Consider the following 19,731-nt stretch of genomic DNA (forward strand, 5'->3'; position numbering starts at 1 on the left):
GGGTAACTAGGCGCCCCGCATTCGCATATGACTGGGTTACCTAGTAGATTTTGCTAGTGTGTCTTTGCCCCAAGATGTTATTCTCCACCCGCTCCGATTTCTTTTTCCTAGGGCTTACTGTTGCTAGTAGACGCTCTGCCACCAGAGGGGAACTGGTGGGCGGGGGAGACTGCGGAGGAGAGGGGAGGTGGTTATTTATCCTATAGAGACAATTAGGAGCCGTGACGCCCCCTTCTCAGCCGCCAGCCCTCCACACCTCAACCGCCTTGCTCCGCCTCCCCAGTGTACCGGCTCCAGCCCCGCCAACACCGGAGGGCGCTTGGATTTTCTTCTCTGAGGCGCGTATCTAACCCCTCCTGCATGTATTTCACTGCAGGCTGAAGAAAGCTCAGTCTCAATTGTGTTTCCTGCCTGTCAGCCTCTTGCCTCCTAAACACGTACCATTTCCACTTGATGTCATCACGCAGAAGGGGGTGAAAGAGACTCGGTGACAGATTCAGGTAACCCCCCCCCCACGATCTGGGTAGCCGCCTGGGTGTCTCTGGGTCATTTGGGCCGACAGTGCTGGCACAGGGCTGTTTGGGTGGTTTCTGCATCAGCATCGTTCCTATCTGTGAGAAGGTGTGGGGGCTGCTAAAACTCCAGGTTCAGAGAAAGAAATTGCAAATGACTTTATACCTTCCCTTTGAAGAAGCCATTGGAGGTAGGTGCAGGGTGAATTTGGGATTGTAGAAATCCCACCTGGTTTCCTTTGATGGGAATTTTGATATAATTAATACACAGGCGGTTGTATCTGAATGTGAGGTTTCCATAGATGCCTGCTTTCTTATCTGTAGTACTATATTTAGGCTTCAGTCTAGAGGTGGGGTATCCTTTGTTGAAAAGATGTCATTGGAAGGCTGATTGTACTTTTGCCCAGTGCTCTAATTGAGCACTGGTCAAATGAGGTGACCTTCTTATGAAATACTGTCTTTCTCCTGTTCCTTCATTGTAATAGTGTTTGTAATATTAAGAGAGACATGCTAGCAGCGAGTACTGGGAGGTGGAAGGAAGGGCTGTTGGGGGCAGCAGAAAGAGAACAGAGAAAACAGCTTGAGTGAAGTTTCCATTTAGATAGCCATGAACCAGTAGACTCTCATTCTGCATTTTAGCTTGAGGTTATTGGGGCTTTTCCAAAAACTCTGGCCTGTTCTTTTCTTTCCAAGGATAGTTCTGTTTTGATGTCAGCCTAACCGGATCTGGGGTTATCTTGGTAAGAGTGCAATGAAAAAACATAACCTTCAGACTTAGCAGGACACTCCGGCATTAGCATTTTCTCCTAGAGGGCAGAGTCCTGCACATCCTATACTAGTAGCAGGGAATAAGGATGGTTATGGAAATGGGCTTTCGATTTTTCTTGTAGGAAGACAGATTGCTGAGGGCCAAAGGCTCCTGGTATACTCTCTTTTACACTGCAGTAGCACCTTGGTATCTGTGACAGATTCTCTCTTCACCATTTTCCTCCAAATCCCTTGAAAAATGAAGTTAAAAACTTGAAAGATTTATTATTCACCTCTAATATAGTTTTGTTTTAGAAGGTGACTTTAAAACCATAGGTGACACTAACATTTATCCTTCTACTACAAGCATTCAGGAGTCACTAGTAAAAGTAGTTGGGTTATCTAGTTCCAGGTGAAACAAAGGCCAGTGCTTTGCAAAGATCAGATGAGTAATATGGTGCTAAGCTAGAGGTATTTTTGACAAGTAATTTTTATGTCAGCAATAGTACAGGGTGTGTACTGTGTTGCTGCAAGAAGAAAACACATGTGATGGGATAATAAGGAATGTAATAATGCAATAGAAACAAGGGTGTGGTTATTTTTTTTTAATAGAATAAACACTTCACACACAAAATTCCATATGGCAAAACAGTAGCCTGCGCATGTAAATGCACATCCAAGAACAAAGATAGCCACAGTGCAGTGTTAGGTTTCATTGTGGTTTTAAATTGTGTACAGTGATAAATCATAATAAAGTGTCCATTGATGCTTAATTTTTTTTTTTTTATAAGCAGAAGGCTCCCCACCCTCAGATGTGTTTAGCTTTAGGCTGGAGGATCCCTAGACACTATTAGACTGATCTTTGCCTCCAATGCCTGCTTCCTTTCTACAATGCTCATTTATTCATTTAGCAGATGTTTATTGGCACCTGATAGATAATGGACTCTGTGATAGGTAATGGACTCAAGGGGTTGGGATTGGGTGTAGGGGGAGACACAAAATTCAACTCCCTATAGGAAGACCTGATTCTAATTAACTTCAATGGAACCTCAAGAGGGGTAGGATTGGACTTCTGGGGAGATAAAATATGGTCATCCAGCCTTGACTTAAATGCCTTTTTCACTGAGGAGCTCACTGCTTCATAAATGGCTGTTCCTGTTGTCAGAAGGTGGCCTTTTCATTGCAGTCTTTTTAGCTGAATTCCATACAGTTCAATCCTTACATTGTTGAGGGTCATTCTGTTTTCATTTCTAATTCCCTCAGAGTTGTTTGAACCCACCTATACTGTCAGCACCCTCTGCTTTTCAAGATAGTGTTCCATTCCTGATGAAGCTGAATTTTGAAACAAATGCTGTTTTTCCATATTATCTGATTTAGAAAACAGATTGATGGGGTGCTTTTGCAGATTTTTCTCTTTTTTAAACAGTGACGTACCAGCAAGATAGGTGAAGTTATGCTGCAGTAACAAATACCTCCAAGTCTCCATGGCTAACTAGTTTCTTTCCTTCCCGTGCTGCATCCTGTGTGGTTGGCAGGCGGACCCTGCTCATCGTAGTCACTCAAGGACTCAAACTGATGGCATCTTGGTCTTGATGTGAGCTTGCATGATCATTGCAGCATTGAGAAGGAAATGCTGCAGGGTCTTGCTCTAGCAATTATGTGATCTCACCTAGAGGTGAGTTCCAGAACTCGGCATATGACCCTATTTAATCCCAATTCAATATTTCTTGTGCTGAAAAAGGGAGAAGTGGATATGGGTGAGTAGCACTAGTGACTTCCACAGTGATCTGGTCTAGGTGAGGTTAGAAAGTGTGTCCTATGGGACCTAGCTCAGTGCTTGGTAGGTATTGGATGTCACAAGAGTATTGACTGAATCAACAACCTGTAATTTACAACCTGTATATTTACTACTCCAACCTGTAATTTACTAATATATAGTCCGACCCCAACCTGTAATGTACTACTAATATGTTGATATGTTATTTACTAACAGGGTTGTACACCGGTCATCAAATAAAATAATTATAATCCTCTTTGCCTATTTCAAGTGCATGTTTACTCTGAAGTGAAAGGCCATTAGGTATTTTCAAGGCTGATTCACAAGGAGGTTGTGAGCTTAGCATTATGTAATAGAGAGGTGTTACTTACAGACTTTCTCTTCCTCACCATCTGTGCCTCTTGTTTAAGGCTTCCTGAGTTTGTTTGGAACAGCCCAGGGTAGAAAAAGAGTGGCAATGGGCCTAGGGCCACCCAGGAGGTGGCCTCCTGCAGCAGAGACCACAGGGCAACAGATAAGATCTAAAGGGGGCAGGAATGTGTTTAGGGTAAGCTTGGGTCACCCTTTTGTTACTTTGATGTTTACAAAAAGAAATTTGGACAAGAGGCTTTTTCTGGTCACAGGCCTAGTAGAACACCCAGAGAGTTCGGGGACATTTGTGCTTCCATCAGCAACTGTATTGACTAGGAGGGTGGTGAGTTTTAAAGCCTTCCTTACCTCACTCTCCCTAAAAAGAGTTGGATGCTATGGAATAGGCATTGCAAGGTGCTCTGGATTCAGCAGTTGGTGGCTTGCAGAGATTTTGCTTGGGGAAGAGCTTTTCACTCACACATCTTTGTTCACATTGTGATAACTGCATGCACGGATGAGCATTTTTGAGATTTGATAAATACCTTAAGCATAAGCATAGAATTTAACAAAATGATATTGCTTTTGGTTCAGTAACCACCTTGGCAAAGTCATTTTTATAAAGATAGCTCTCCAAATAAGGAAGTGGTATGGTAAACTATGTTAGTCTCCAAGTCACAGTGACTGGGGGGATATCAGTATCAACCTAGGGAGGTTGAGACCACCCGACTTCATTCAAGTGATAAGATGTAGCACCCAAAGGGTTTCTGAATTGGGAGATGAGCAGCTGGGAGACCAGCAGGAAAAAGCAGATATAGACCATCCAAAAACCCATTCAGGGTGCCTGGGGTTGGGCTGAGGGCCAGGCACAGACTGAGGGAGAAGGAAAATGAAGCCCTGAGGGATAGTCTTGAACTATATTTGGGAAGCCCCAAAAGGTATTTCTATATTTTCTCTGGCCTCTGCATCCCTACCACTTTAATTTCATACCCAAGTCAGCTGGTCAAGTAGAGGACACTTGTGGCGTGAAAGTGGTTTCTGGCACTGCCCATTGTGACGTCATGGAAACCGGAAAGGAAGAAGGCGTTGGTTTTCCTGCTCCTTTCCCCATGGCTTCCAGAGTTACAGTGTGTCATCCTACAGTCTGACTCCATGGTTGAAATCACAACTGGGATAAAGTTGGTAGAGACGCCTCTTAATTTACAGTGGGGCTACATCCTCATAAGTTAAAATAAGTTAAAAATATTGTAAGTGGAAAATGCATTTAATACACCTAACCTACTGACATCACAGCTGGGCCTAACCTACCTTAACTGTGCCCAGAACATGCACATTAGCCTACAATGGGGGCAAAATCGTGTAACAAAAAACCTGTTTTGTGTTAAAGCATTGAATATCTCATGTAGTTTATTCAAAGTGAAAAACAGATTGGTTGTATAGGCACTCAAAGTATGGTTTCTACTGAAAGTATATTGCTTTCACACCATTGTAAAGTCAAAAAATCAAAAGTCATAGGTGAAACAGTTGTAAGTAGTGAACCATCTCTGTTTGTTACATGCTTAAGGATTTTCTATTTCTAATTGACTCACTGTCACTGTAGGATTTAAAGAGGGAGGCCTCAAATAGTGTATCTGTGACCTGCATCTCCTTTGGGTGGTTCTTGACATCCATGATTTCTTGGCCTAGATCATGTTTGGCTGCTGAGGCCTGGACTATGTTCTTTGTGGAGTTGTGAGGGGCCTGTTTGTGATCTCCTGGGAGTGGAGAGGATGCCTTACTTACCCCTTGATGTATTAATGCCTGCATAAATAAAACTCATTGGAAACATCCTGCATGATGAAACTTACTCAAACATCACATAGACTTCCTGGGTACCTGCCTTTCATGCAAAGGAGGGGTTGAGCAAATGAAGATGTGCTGCTCGTGGGAGCAAAGTTATGAGGAAGTGGAATCTCCAAATGCTGTGTTCTGTGCTTGTATTTTCTCTTTCTACAGCCTCCTCTCTCCTGCCACTGTCGCATTCCCACCTACCAAGGAAGTGTAACCTTCCCGGCTCAGTTCTGATTTAGACATCCAGATAATCACACTTAGTGCACTCCTCACTGAGGTTTGACAAGAATTGATGAGATTTTGGTGAAAGCTTTGACAGATACTATGGAAATACGGAACATTCTTTTTTTTTTTTTGAGATGGAGTCTTGCTGTCACCCAGGCTGGAGTGCAGTGGGGCGTGATCTCAGCTCACTGTAACCTCTGCCTCTGGGTTCAAACAGTTCTCCTGCCTCAGCCTCCCAAGTAGCTGGGATTACTGGGATAATTGTTTTCTATTTTTAGTAGAGACAGGGGTTCACCATGTTGGCCAGGCTGGTCTTGAACTCCCGACCTTGTGATCCACCCACCTTGGCCTCCCAAAACGCTGGGATTACAGGCGTGAGCCACTGCGCCTAGCCAGGAGCATTCTTTTTAATATTGCTCTTCTGCTCCTTAGCAGATTTACTGTTTCCCCTTAGTGACAGTTCCCACTGCCGCATCTTAGTCAAGAACCTTGTTTCTCTCTGGGCTATGACAGTGGTCTTGCTCACTTTCTGGCTTTCCCACCCTCACTCCAGTTTGGAAAATGCTGCCACTCTTAGACCACTAGGCCGATTAATCCTTCATCCCCTCACTTAATAACTTTTCGTTGCTCTTGTGGGAGGAAGCTCATATTGTTCAGTCTTACTTTTCAAGTTTCCGCAGGTTGACCCCAAACTTCCTTTCCAACCTTGACTTTTGCTCTGCCTGACTTTAAAACTGAACATTAGCTGGGATGGTTAATCCACTGTTGCCCAAAATGTTTTTCATTGCCTCTTTCTTATTCTAGCACATTCTGTGGCCTAAAATGTCCTCTTCCTTCCTCTGCCTCTATCCTATCGTTAAAGCCTTGGTTCAGCTCTGAACTCTTTTGAAAAATTTATCTTGATCATGTTAGCCTTTAGCAATTCTTTATAATCCAAAGTTCCCTGGCAAAATTGCCTCCATGTCTCATTTCATTCAACATTCATTCATTCATTCTACAAAGGGCACTTGTCATAGATTGTCTTGTATTATCACCTAAGATTGAAATGTCTTTTTCTTTCTGTTTAATTGCAAAGAATAGAAATTCACTCAAGCTAGTTTGCATAAAGGGAGGTAAATTGAAAAGATGTCCCAGGATGTCTTGTCATCAAGCCACATTTCCTAAGAGTTCCAGTGAATGGGACCCTTCCAGTTATCGCTCACCCTGGACCTACTTAGCTGCAGGAGAGGGTTGGGGGCACAGTTCCTTCCAAGGGGGCCTGTGGCTGGCTGATGTAGCAATTGTGACCTGCAATTAACCTACAATGGGGGCAAAATCATGTAACAAAAAGCCTATTTTGTATTAAAGCATCAAATATCTCTGTAGTTTATTAACGCTGGATTGAAAGTGAAAAACAGATTGGTTGTATAGGCACTCAAGGAGATCTCAGTTCTCTTGCAAGCTCCTTAAAGATGATAGGATTAGGCTTTACGCCATTGTGTATTTGCCACCATGTTTGTACACGGGAAGGGCTCAATAAACAAATCATTGGTAACTCTTTGACAACACAGAAAATGATTTTGATTTACAGTGATTTAAAGGAATTTTAGACGCGTTAGCTTGAAGTCTCAGAGGAAGTTAAGAAGAGAGAAACTTATTTTTAAGAGCTTCCCCTACTTGCATTCATAAAGATTAAATGTTGAATCAAATTAGAATGACCAGGCTGCAGTGAATATACCAATGTTTGGGAGGTGAATGAGGGTCATCATTCTAACAAAATTAGTTATTATTCAAAGTCTGTTTTTCAACTTCCATTTGCCTCCTACTTTGCCCACAAAAAAAAAAAAAAAAAAAGCAAAAGAAAAAAACCCTCTCATTGGTGACATATAACAGCAGCTTTAGGACTTTACAGCCCATGAGGCCACCCCACAATCTAAAGGAGCAGGCGTTGATGTCTGGATTTGCAATGACTGGGTGTAGCTGCCCACCACTGACCACCCCATCTCCCTTTATAATTAAGGCTTCAATGCCTTTGTGATATACATCTGTTTTTGCTTACTTCGTTTGATTGTGGAATACTCATTGACATGATAGAAACTCTTCTTTGATACTCGAAATGCTTGATCATTATGAGAGTGCTATTATGAAAGAGGGAAATAAGTTCAGCTGCTTGAAGAAAATGACCAAAAATACATTAATATTAAAAATAATACTCTCAGCTGGGTGCGGTGGCTCATGCCTGTAATGCCAGCACTTTGGGAGGCCGAGGCAGGTGGATCACTTGAGGTCAGGAGTTTGAGACCAGCCTGGTCAACATGGTGAAACCCCATCTCTACTAAAAATACAAAAATTATCCAGGCATGGTGGTGTGCACCTGTAATCCCAGCTACTTGGGAGGCTGAGCCAGGAGAATTGCTTAAACCTGGGAGGCAGAAGTTGCAGTGAGTTGAGATCATGCCACTGCACTCCAGCGTGGGGGACAGAGCGAGACTTCATCTCAAAAAAACAAAACAAAACAAAATGAACAAACAAAAAAAACCACTCTCAGTTTGAAGGGTAGTGAATGGGGTTGAGATAAATGTCTCAGGAACCAAGTATTTGTTGTGATATTCTTTTGTACTTGTGTTGTACAAGTATTTGTTGTGATGTTCATTTGTACTTGTGTTGTACAAGTATTTGTTGTGATATTCATTTGTACTTGTGTTGCTCTGGGGTTGATTTGCAAAGTGCTTCCTCAAAGATTAATCATATGAGATTAGAAGTGGTTGGTGAGCACGTGGACAAATTTGTGTACTTTGGAGAATTTACCGCTTTGTTGCATGAGACATAGGATTACTGCTGTTTTAAGTGAGTAAGAGTTAATTCAACCATGCAGTTAAAGAGGCATCCTTAACTGGAATAAATACTTCTCCATCCACTCCCACTCCTTCGCACTGGTACTTCAGAAACTGAAGGTACAGATCCATCTATTCACCTGTGGTGGTGTGTAAAGCATCATTTGAAACACTGAGCATCAGGGATTTAAACCACTTATTGGGCAAACAATTGCATTCATTAAATGTATTTGAATGACTGGGTGTGGTGGCTCACACCTGTAGTCCCCGCACTTTGGGAGGCCGAGGCGGGCGGATCACCTGAGGTCAGGAGTGCAAGACTAGCCTGGCCAACATGGTAAAAACCTGTCTCTACTAAAAAATACAAATTAGCCAGACATAGTGGTGGGCACCTGTAATCCTAACTACTCTGGAGGCTGAGGCAGGGAGAATTGCTTGAACCTGGGAGGTGGAGGTTGCAGTGAGCTGAGATCTTACCACTGCACTCCAGCCTGGGTGACAGAATGAGACTCCGTCTCAAAAAAAAGAAAAAAAAAAAAAAGAATGTTGAATGCCTATGTTTTTCCATGTATAATTCTAACAAAAATCCCTGCCTTCTAGCTTTCTGTATTTAACTCATAATTAATTTGGTTTTCTTTTTTTTCTTTTTGTAATGGCAAAGCTAAAAGGGTAGAGAATAAAAGAAATGTATCTGATATTCTCTCAATTCTTGATACCGTAGCATATATGCCTGCCTTACATGGCTCTAATTCAGGTAAGTAATTATGAACTGGAATTTTAAAAAGTAAGATGGGTTTGGGTTTAAATTTCACGTCTGTCGTGTGACCTGAGTGCACAAGGTCTGAATGAGCTTTGTTCTTCAGCTGCAAAATGGGGGAGAACCAACCTCATTAAGTTCGTGTGAGAACAGGAGAGACTTACATAGAAAGTGTTTAATGTGTTGTCCTCCACAATGTAAAACTAAATAAATGGCAGCTGTTGCTACCGTCATTCTACCCAGCATCTACCATCCACCAATCACTGGGCTCCGTTCTGGAAATATCGGGATGAATAGGCATGATCTCACCTGAAGAAGCTCTTAAGCTAGCCAAGGAGGTAAGGACATCCAAATAACTACAGCCTTCAGCGTTTACATGGGAGCTTCTTTTGCGTGTCATTATTATCAGAGTCTTTCGGTTGGAAAGTCTTTGTAAAGCTTTAAGTGGCTCTGAGTTTAAAATGATAGGCCTTCTCAGGAGGAAGCGGGAAAAAGCTGGAAGCAACTGGAGGAGAGGATTCTGAGAAAGGGTTCTGAGCTAGCCCACAGGCAACCTGGGCCTTCCTTAAGGGAGATGAGTCGCCTTTCTCCTGTGGCTTCACTCTTCCCAAGTGAGATGATAGGACATCCTCTTTCCCAGGGTCTGCTTTCTTGGAAATAGAGTGAGTCCCAGATGTGCCCATGACTAAGAGCATACCTGGGTCATGGAACTTTCCATTTTAAAACAGTCCCAGAAAAATTGGGATGAGCTGGTCACCCTCCAGTCTTGTTCTGTGATTGTTGTTTGACATCCTGAAGCAGGCTTTGTAGAGATCTAACATTGTTAGTAGAGATACAGCCATCCTACAAGAGAGGAGCAAACGGGGCAGAAAAAGATGGGAAAAAACATCGTGGCTTTGGCAACCCCTTTATTTAGGAATCTGCTTTTTGGAATGGGATATTTATTATTATTATTAAAAAGAAGAGAACTGTTTAATAAAGGCAAGGAAACTAGGCTGTACAATATAAAGTGAATGAGACCTTTTAGAAATTCCTCTTAAAAAGGGGTAGCTGCTTGGGGCCTGGTACACAGTAGACACTCAGTAAAGACTTATTGAAATGGTGGCATCAATTTTTTCTTCAGAAATATTTTTGAAAGCTGCATAGAGAAGTGCAAGGGGCCTCTGAGACCTGCATTCCAGGACAGGTTGAGTGGCTGAACGCTGTGGGCTTTGAACCACTCTGTGCCTCACTCTTCTGGGCCCTTCCATCACTCATTTGAAAATGTGTGTGTCTAGATACACTCTGGGTTTCCTGCGCTGATATCTGAGTGTGTTCATGTATGAGCTGATGCTCTTCATAACTGTTTTTTTTCTTTCTGGTGGAACCGCATGATGCTAGCAGACAAGTTGCTTTGTCTTTTGTTTGAAGCTAGGATGCCTCTGGAACGTTCCTGGGTTGTAAGCATGATGGCATTGTGGGCTGGGTGGAGTGGGGCATTGTGTACTCAGCACCCTGTGTTTTCTTTCCAAAGATTCCAGAGGGTTTTTGTGATGAGTCTGTAATACCAAGTGGGGGTTGGGAAGGGAACCAGGCCTGGTTCCACCCTATGGCAAAGATCTTAGAGATCTCAGGAACTGGGCTCCAATTTGCCAGCATTTCCTCTCTCTCTGAGTCTCCATTACTAACATGTGGGATTGATGGAGACTGTTAAGGCCCTTAGCCAAGCCACCGATTCTTCTAGTATTTTGCTGATGCCTCAGATGATAACCCTTTGTGCTCTCTGTCTCCTTGGAACCTTAGCAAATTGCCAGCAACAGTGATTAGTTTGTTGGTTGCCAGTCCTGTAAACCTCATGCACAGAGCACCTGAAGGCAATTGCCAGACACTTGCGTGCCTCTTTCCCATGTAATCATCATGCACACCAAGATACTGTATTCACTATGTTCCTGGCACGCCAGATTTCTTCGTAGTCTATTACTTCACCGAATAAACAGGCAAATGATTTGTTTTTGGAAGGGGAATCTTATAGGCAGACAGAATGCATTTAATAAATTGCCTTTATTTTTACACACAAAGTGCTAAATATTAGTACAAAGAGTTCATTTCTCTGCAGATTAAGTACAGGCTAATCTATGTTTTGGATTTTGGATTTTTTTTTTGATTTTGTAATATTTGCATTACACTTAACATTCAAACATTATATTTACTGGTTGAGCATTCCACGTCTGAAAATCCAAAATCCAAAATGCTCCAATGAGAATTTCCTTTGAATGTCATGTTTGCACTCAAAAATTTCTGATTTTGGAACATTTCGGATTTCGGATATATGAATTTGAATGCCCAACTGTAGTTTACTTTTCTTTTTTCCAACAGGAGCATCAGATCTATTAAAAATTAATAATACAAGCTACATCTTATAACAAAATAATAAGTTATTTAAGAATGGCATCTCAAGGCAGTCCACACTGCCCTATAAGAAGTCTGTTAATTAACAAGGAAAAATGTCTTCACTGGAAAGGAAATAAGAATATGTCAGATTTCACCCCAAATTTATTTCATCTTATTTGTAGAACTTGTGCATGGAGATGCTAAACTCTCTCTTTGTGCTCCTTAAAATAACATTCTCTTGGGGTCAAATCTAGTTTGCAATGAAGATTGAAAAATGGATGCCATCTAGACAATTTAGAATTCCTTATAAATTAGGAGGACAGTGACAATCAATTTTGGATTCTCAGCCTGATTCAGCCTACTTATAGTTGCCTCAGCATTCATTTGATTTCATGTCTTTGACTGTTGCAAAGGGCAACAGTATTAGCTTCTGTTGCCGCTTTTAGTAAAGGTGAATGTGATTTTACTGAGGCAAAAACCCTAGAAATGGGTTGTTTGCCTGCAATCTGCAATTCTCCTCTCGCCATCAGGGGAAGCAGTTCTGAACAGGCTCTTTGTCCTCTGGGTTCTGGAGTCTGTTTCCCTCATTTTTATTTCTCCCTGGAGATTCTGACTTGTAAAGAAACAAATTTCTTCCTTTTATGAGGCTTTTTAGTACCAGGTGACTGATGTCGTTCGATATAATCTATAGTACTTAACAGCTAAATACACTTTGTTTTCCCCAAGCTGATTACAGTGAAAATAAGAAAATGAGAGGGAGAAAATTTGGGAGGCCGGGCGTGGTGGATCACGCCTAATCCCAGCACTTTGGGAGGCCGAGGCGTGTGGATCACCTGAGGTCAGATGTTTGAGACCAGCCTGACCAATCTGATGAAACTCCATCTCTACAAAAAATACAAAAATTAGTTGGGCGTGGTGGCGTGCACCTGTAATCCCAGCTATTTGAGAAGCTGAGACAGGAGAATCGCTTGATGCACTTCAGCCTGGGCAACGAGAGCGAAACTCCGTCTCAAAAATAAAAAATAAAAAAATAAGGCCGGGCGCGGTGGCTCAAGCCTGTAATCCCAGCACTTTGGGAGGCCGAGACGGGCGGATCACGAGGTCAGGAGATCGAGACCATCCTGGCTAACACGGTGAAACCCCGTCTCTACTAAAAATACAAAAACTAGCCGGGCAAGGTGGCCAGCGCCTGTAGTCCCAGCTACTCGGGAGGCTGAGGCAGGAGAATGGCGTAAACCCGGGAGGCGGAGCTTGCAGTGAGCTGAGATCTGGCCACTGCACTCCAGTCCGGGCGACAGAGCGAGACTCCGCCTCAAAAAAAAAAAATAAAAATAAAAAAATAAAAAATGAAACTAGAGAGAGAAAGACAACAGTTTGAGGGAGGAGGAGTGAGTAAAGAGAAGAATAAGGGTAAAGAACTGTGTAGGTGTACAGTATTTTTAAAATTCAATTTTAGTCAAAATGAAGAACAACTGTTGTTTACATAATGGTGTTGGCTTCATAATTAAAAACATTTTTCCCAATGTTTTACAAAATGACATGGAAATTTATCAAATATCTTTCCTTCCCTAACTATTTTGGATTCCACAATGTATTTCATGACAACCAAAAGACAATTTGGGAGAGTAGGGGAGATAACTGTAGTACAAATATAGCAGTAGATAGTGTTTATTAGACACTTGCATGCTTTCAGTTTAAACTGCTTTAATCACATTACCTGGGAGGCAGTGGAACCTGGAAAAGTCAGGTGACTTGTGCAAGGTTACGTGGTGAGTTTGTACTGGAGCTGGAACTGGGATATGTGACCCTGGGCAGTCTGGCTTGAGTCCTTCCTCTTCACTGCCTGTAAGCCACACTCACAACTGGAATTAGGGTTCGAAAGCATTTTGAAAACTGGTTCAGTGTAACGTAATTTAGGAAGAGATTTGACTTCTTTGCTGATCTGTCTTTGGGAACAAAGATGGACAATTTTGGCCACCCATCTGTTGAATGTGTTTGATTGTTGACTTAGAGAATGGGTTGTTTGAAAACATGGGTGTCAAGTTTTGTAGGGAAATTTGCAGCGAGATTTCTGGCTATTACCTGAGCTTTATCCCGTGCTAATTCAGGTTTCTGTGAAGTCAGGTGGTGTGAATTGTTTCTAAAGGGCCGCTTAACTGAACACCAGTGTATATAGTTATGTGAGAGATTCTGTCAGATGCTAAGAGCTTAGGACTTTTGGGAATACACTACTAAAAAGTGTGAACAACAATTTTTTTTTTTTTTTTTTTTGAGACAGAGTTTTGCTCTTGTTGCCCAGGCTGGAGTGCAATGGCACGATCTCGGCTTACTGCAACCTCTGCCTCCTGGGTTCAAGCGATTCTCCTGCCTCAGCCTCCTGAGTAGCTGAGGTTAGAGGCATGTAAAAACACAAAATCACACCTGGCTAATTTTGTGTTTTTTTTAGTAGAGACGGGGGTTTCTCCATGTTGGTCAGGCTGGTCTCGAACTCCTGACCTCAGATGATTCACCCGCTTCCGCCTCCTAAAGTGCTGGGATTACAGGCGGGAGCCACCGTGCCTGGCCTCAAAAAACTGTTTTTACAATCCTCCCTCCCTAGTTACTGTTTCCCCCGACCCCATACCAGAAAGTGGAATAAATCATACCCTTTTGTATTCCCATTCCTTTGATTAGTTCCCGTTCCCTGGAACACCCTTTCTCCCTATCCTTCCTCTCTGCCCTCCCACAAAACACAGCATAGTGATGGAAAACTGTAAGTACCACATATACAGTCGTCCCTCAGTATCTATGGGGCACTGATTCCAGGAACCCCCTTAGAAACCAAGATTCATGCATGCTCAAGTACCTGATATAAAATGCCATAGTTTTTGCATATAACCTATGCACTTCCTCCTGTATACTTTAAATCATCACTAGATTACTTATAAAGCCTAATACAATGTAAATGCTATGCAAATGTAATGTAAACATGATGTAAATGTAAACGCAATATAAATGTAAGTTGTTATACCATATTGTTGAGCAAGTAATGACAAAATGAAGAAGTCCGTGCATATTCAGTGCAGAGGTAACCATTTGATATTATTTTTCCTGAATATTTTTGATCCATGGTTGTTTGAATCCACAGATGTGCGAACCAGATATGGAGGGCAGACTGTACTTTCTTCGATACTTCATTCCCATTTCACTTGTCCTATTGATCCTCCTCCAGCTCCCTCAGGCGGACTTACTTTTCTTTCCATTTGTTCTTTCTAATCCCACTTACCCTGGGTGTGATAATTCTGCATATGGTTGCCTCTGCAGCTCTATTGTAAGTTCTTTAGCTGTAGGAACTGCTATCATTTGAATGTACGTGTCCCTCCAAAATTCATGTTGGAACTTAAACCCCAAGATGATGGTATTAAGAGCTGGGCCTTTAGGAGTTGATTAGGCCATGAAGGCTCTGCCTTTGTGAATGGGATTAATGCCCAAAGAGGCTTCAGAGAATGCCACGCCCTTCCATTTCTTCTGCCACGTGAGGACACAACAATAAAGTGTCATCTTGGAAACAGAGGCCTCTCACTAGACACTGAATCCACGGGTGCCATGATCTTGGATTTCTCAGCTTCCAGAACTGTGAGAAATAAATATTTATTATTTACAAATCACCCAATCACAAGTATTTTGTTGTAGCAGCACAAACAGACTAAGACAGAAATCTTGTCTTGTTCAGGCGTTTGGATGAATGAATGGAGGCTCAAACAAGCAAAGGAACAGACAAATGATTAACACGTGAGTTTGTTGGGATTGCTTAGGGTGTGTGTTAGTGGACAATGATGTTAGACCTGAGCATGGACCTGTGACTGTGGCAGAGGCTGGCTAGATGCTCACCAGAATCTCGGCATTTTGACCTCTGGGGCTGGATAATTCTTCATTGTGGGAAGACCGTCCTGTGGAGTATGGGATGTTTAGTGGCATCCCTGGATTCTACTCACTAGGTGTCAGTTGTCCCAGTTCAATCAAAGATGTCTCCAGACATTGCCAGATGTCCCCTAGGGGACAAAGTTGCCCCTAGTTGACAATCACTCTACTATACCACTTTCTGTACCTAGGTGGGGCCATGTGACTGGTTCTCACCAATGGGATGTATATGGAAATGAGAGACAGTTCAGAGCGGGATACCTTTTCTACCCTCGCTTCTTTCTAATCTGCTGGTCAGTTTCCAGGGTCCAGGGGAGACGTCTGAAGTCCTAGGATATGACAGAAGGAACCTGGGTTCCTAAGAGACCTTGTGGAGCAGATCCTCCCTTGCCAAGTGTCATTGGAATACACAGTGAAGAAGAGAGTAAACCATTACTGCATTTGGCCACTCAGATTTGGGGGTGTTCATTTTGGCAGTCTACTGTCTGACCTTCCCTGACATTTGGGACGAAGGAACCTTGCTGAAGCAGCCATACCAGTGAGTAAAAATAGAGATTCCAAACACAAAAAATGGGACAGATTTTGTTTGTTTTTTTCTTGTCCAACATCAGCCTTATTGCTATAATTCTTGTAATTTCTATATTTTATCAGAAAATGAGATGATGATAAAATTTGTTATTCCTACCACTCTAATAATGTTGACGTGTGATTAACAAGCAGCTTTGAGCTGTAAATACTTTTAGTAGAAAGTAATAAAACCTCAAGTGTACTGGCAGTTTTCATTTCACTGTGTAAGTATATGTATCTGCAACACAAGTTCAAGTTGAGATATTTGCAGCAATTTATGTATAATGCATTTTAACATTTTTTGGGGGAACAGTGACAGATGTGGTTACCCTGCAGTCACAGCTGTTTCCCACACCATTAATAAATACATCACTGTATGATATGACAGTCTTTGAAATGGACTCTTATATGCTTAGTCCAGCTGAATGCCATGGATTAGTGTCCTGTAAAATGCTGGACCCGAGAACTTGCTTATCAGACTAAATTCAGTGCACCATTCTAAATTTATTCTGCCGCAATCAATTGTATTTGTCATTGTGTCTACGCAGAACCCCTGACCAAAATACGTAAGTCAAATGGTTTCATTTGGTGCCCATCTGGATGACAACAGCCGAGTTGTTTGTGGGAGACAATGGCTATTTGTGGATGAGTCTTTCAGTGGCTGGAAGCTCTGTGTTTGGTTCAGTGGTCTGTGTGCCTGCTCTATTTGCACAGGATTCAATCCTTTGTACAAAGAGCAACCCCAGCTGAGTTTCACCATACCTGTCAGTCAAAATCCCTGTCTCCCGGAAATATAGCAAATCTGGCTTGAGGATACAATGGTCAAGTCACTTTTTCTAGTAAATATTCTGCTAGGCGTCTTAACTTCCAAATATCTGAGTCTAGTGTTTTGTTCCGCCATATAAAGCGTTTGCACAATAATTAGCATAAGACTGACACTTATGCCATGAATCGTGTGCCAGGCTCTAAGGGTTTTGCTGCAGTACGTGCATACTCCTCACAGCAATCCTAAGGGGGAGAGTAGACAGTACTATTAATATCTCTATTATATGGGTGAGGAAATTGAAGCACAGAGAGCTTAAATGACTTGCCTGAGGTCACAAAGCAAGTAAAAGCCGGAGCTGGGATTAGAACCCATGCAGGATGTCTCCAGCATTGATGCTGTAAGCCACTGCAGTGTGCTGCCTCAGCCTTGTCTTTCTGTTAAGGAGATGTGCTTTCTCTGCGATCTCTTGTATTTTCATGACTTCGACTAACATCTGTATATGATGCTTAAAAAGAGTTGTTGATATTATTGCTTAATTTTTGTGTGGGCTGAGTGTACTTTCTCAACTTCATTGTCAGCTGATGCTCTTGTATCTTCCCTAACTCTTGGCATAATGCTTCCATGTTAGAAAGTAGTTCGTTAGCATGTTGATTTGGTTGTTTTTATACCAAGATGCTCCTTTAGGAGGTTACCCTGCAGGAGTAAGGACATGTGTACAAAGGGATGCAAATGCCAGGTGCTATGGGAATGAAATGGTAGTGGAATTCGAAGGATTCAGAATGCTTTCACAAAAGATGTAGTATTTGACAATGCCCGTGAAGTGTAGGTAGTAATTGTCTGGACACGTGGCAGTGAGGAATGGCATTGGTGACAGCATGGGGATAGGTGACTCCTGTCTTCCAGACAGTGAGTAATGCTTTATGACTGGGACTGGGAGTATGGGAGTATGAGAGTAGGAATAGTATGAAAAAGGATTGGAAAGGTTGGTGGGAGGGGGACTTAGGGATTTATTTGCCAGGAAGCCATTGATGGTTTGGGGACTGGAGGAGGATGTGGTCATAAAGCTATGTTTTTAGAAGCTTAATTAGGCAGTCATAAATATGGATTGGAGCAGGAAGGGACAAAGGTGGGGAGACCATGGAGGTGGGTGGGGGAGGTCCAGAGATGTAGTGAAGACCTGAATCCTTGTAGAGGGTGGCAGGAATGGGAGTGTGAATGAATGCCAGAGATGTCTCAGAGACGGAACTAATAGTAGTTTGGAGATTAACTGAATGAGTGGTGAGACATACACAGGTTTTCAAATCTGAGGTATTGGGTGAATAATGGTAACAAATATAAAATTGCAGGGGAAAAAACCGATTTGGGAGAAATTAAGAGTTTGCTTTAGAAACAGCATTGAGTGGACAGGTCAGAGCTGTACCTTTGTGGGTAATCCACGCCCAAATTGTCATTATGAATGTGAGGCTTAAACACCTTGCCATCAGGGAGACAAGCCCTCTAAACAGCTGACCAGGCATAGGTCTGAAGGATTGTAGGAACGAAGAAAAAAAATGTGTTTTCTGGAACAGAGGACACTTGCATGCACTGACAATTAAATCATATGTCTTATTTAAAGTTAAGATGTAGCTTAACTTATATTTATTATTCCCAAATTGGTTATGATTTCAACTGGATTTAAAAGACTGAAAATATTTTACAGACTGTGCTTAAGGACTGTTCCATATAGGACCCTGTCTGGAATATTGGGAATCTGGTTGGCAGATCCCTTCTCATACAAATTGGTTAACTCATTAGCCTCCAGATGTTACCCAAGTTGTTGCCTCATTTAGAATGCCTGCCTTCCCTTTCTTCCTCTATCTTTCTATTCAAACCCTAACTCTTCCTTCAATACCCTGTTCAGATCTCATCTCTGAATCCCTGATTCCGACTGGAAATGGCCTTTGCTGCCTGCAACATCTTGCAGACCATGACATATCACTGGGGATGGCCAGGTGCTGGCCGGTGATGCAGGCGGGTCTTTGAGGGCTGGACTTATCTTATTCATCTTTGCATCTCAAGAATCTTACTTATTTTTTTCACCAGGTCAGCATAAAGAGTGTTTAAGGTCTATACCCAGTAAAGCTAAACTTCATCTAAGTTGTAAAAAAGCCCAGCTAAAATAAAATACACACTGTGGAAGTGACTTTAATATCCTGAAAACACGATAGCTAAGAACCAGACTGGGATTAGATACCCCACTATGCTTAGCCCTAAACCCAAGTAGTTAAATTAACAAAACTATTCACCAGAGAACTACAAGGAACAGCTTACACCTACTTGGCGGTGCTTTATATCCTTCTAGAGGAGCCTGTTCTATAATCGATAAACCCCGATATACCTCACCATCTCTTGCCACTCAGCCTATATACCGCCAGCTTCAGCAAACCCTAAAAAGGCCTTAAAGTAACCATGAGAACTGTTATGTCTCTCACTAGTTCTGCCTTCTTAAGGACTGTGGTGATCTAATGCTTTTTAAAATAGTCCCACACTTTTTTGAATGTGATTTCTTCGGTGGTTGATTGAGGGCTCTTTCATCAAGAAACGTTCTTGCCACTCTGTGCATGCTAACTGCACTTTGGTAGCTGAATCCTGTGTCTGTAATCAGAAATACAATATGTTGGCTATCACCAATGTCTAGGTTTATATTTGTCTGCTCTTCGGAAGACACTGACTACCTTGATGGATTCTTCTCTTTGGTCTGTTCACGCGCTGTTAAACTACGGCAGCGAGGAAGTAATATTAGGAGAAATTATTATGTCATTTTGCCTTTAGTTTTACCTAAGATGTCAGGGTAGTTTTTCAGGAACTGAAGTACACTCAAGCCCAAACAAGTAAAACAGTAGTAAAGTATAAAATTAGTTTTTATATTTCTAAAATTAAATTAATTAGACAAAGTACACTTACTATGGTATGAAGAATGATCATGAATAAGCAGAATGAAACTATGCTTATTAAGATAGATTAGGAAAATACTTTAGAGGATGCAAGGTGTTTACTGTTCCTTTTATGAGATTTGTTTACTAATAAAATTTCATCTCCATCAGCCTCAACAAACTCCCAGTAATTAGTACCGATTAGCT

General features: G+C 42.0%; 1 protein-coding gene across 1 annotated transcript in view; it reads left to right on the top strand.

Annotated features, from left to right (window-relative positions):
* Positions 1 to 222: 222 nt before the first annotated feature.
* The window catches only part of RNF152 (ring finger protein 152), a 78,561-nt gene continuing 59,052 nt past the window's right edge, over positions 223 to 19,731 (top strand). Inside the window, exon 1 of the mRNA XM_011953606.1 lies at positions 223 to 500. The gene's annotated coding sequence lies outside the window, so the exon portion shown is untranslated. The remainder of the gene's footprint in view (positions 501 to 19,731) is intronic.

This window comes from Colobus angolensis, unplaced genomic scaffold, assembly GCF_000951035.1.
Source record: "Colobus angolensis palliatus isolate OR3802 unplaced genomic scaffold, Cang.pa_1.0 Scaffold369, whole genome shotgun sequence".
NCBI lineage: Eukaryota > Metazoa > Chordata > Mammalia > Primates > Cercopithecidae > Colobus > Colobus angolensis.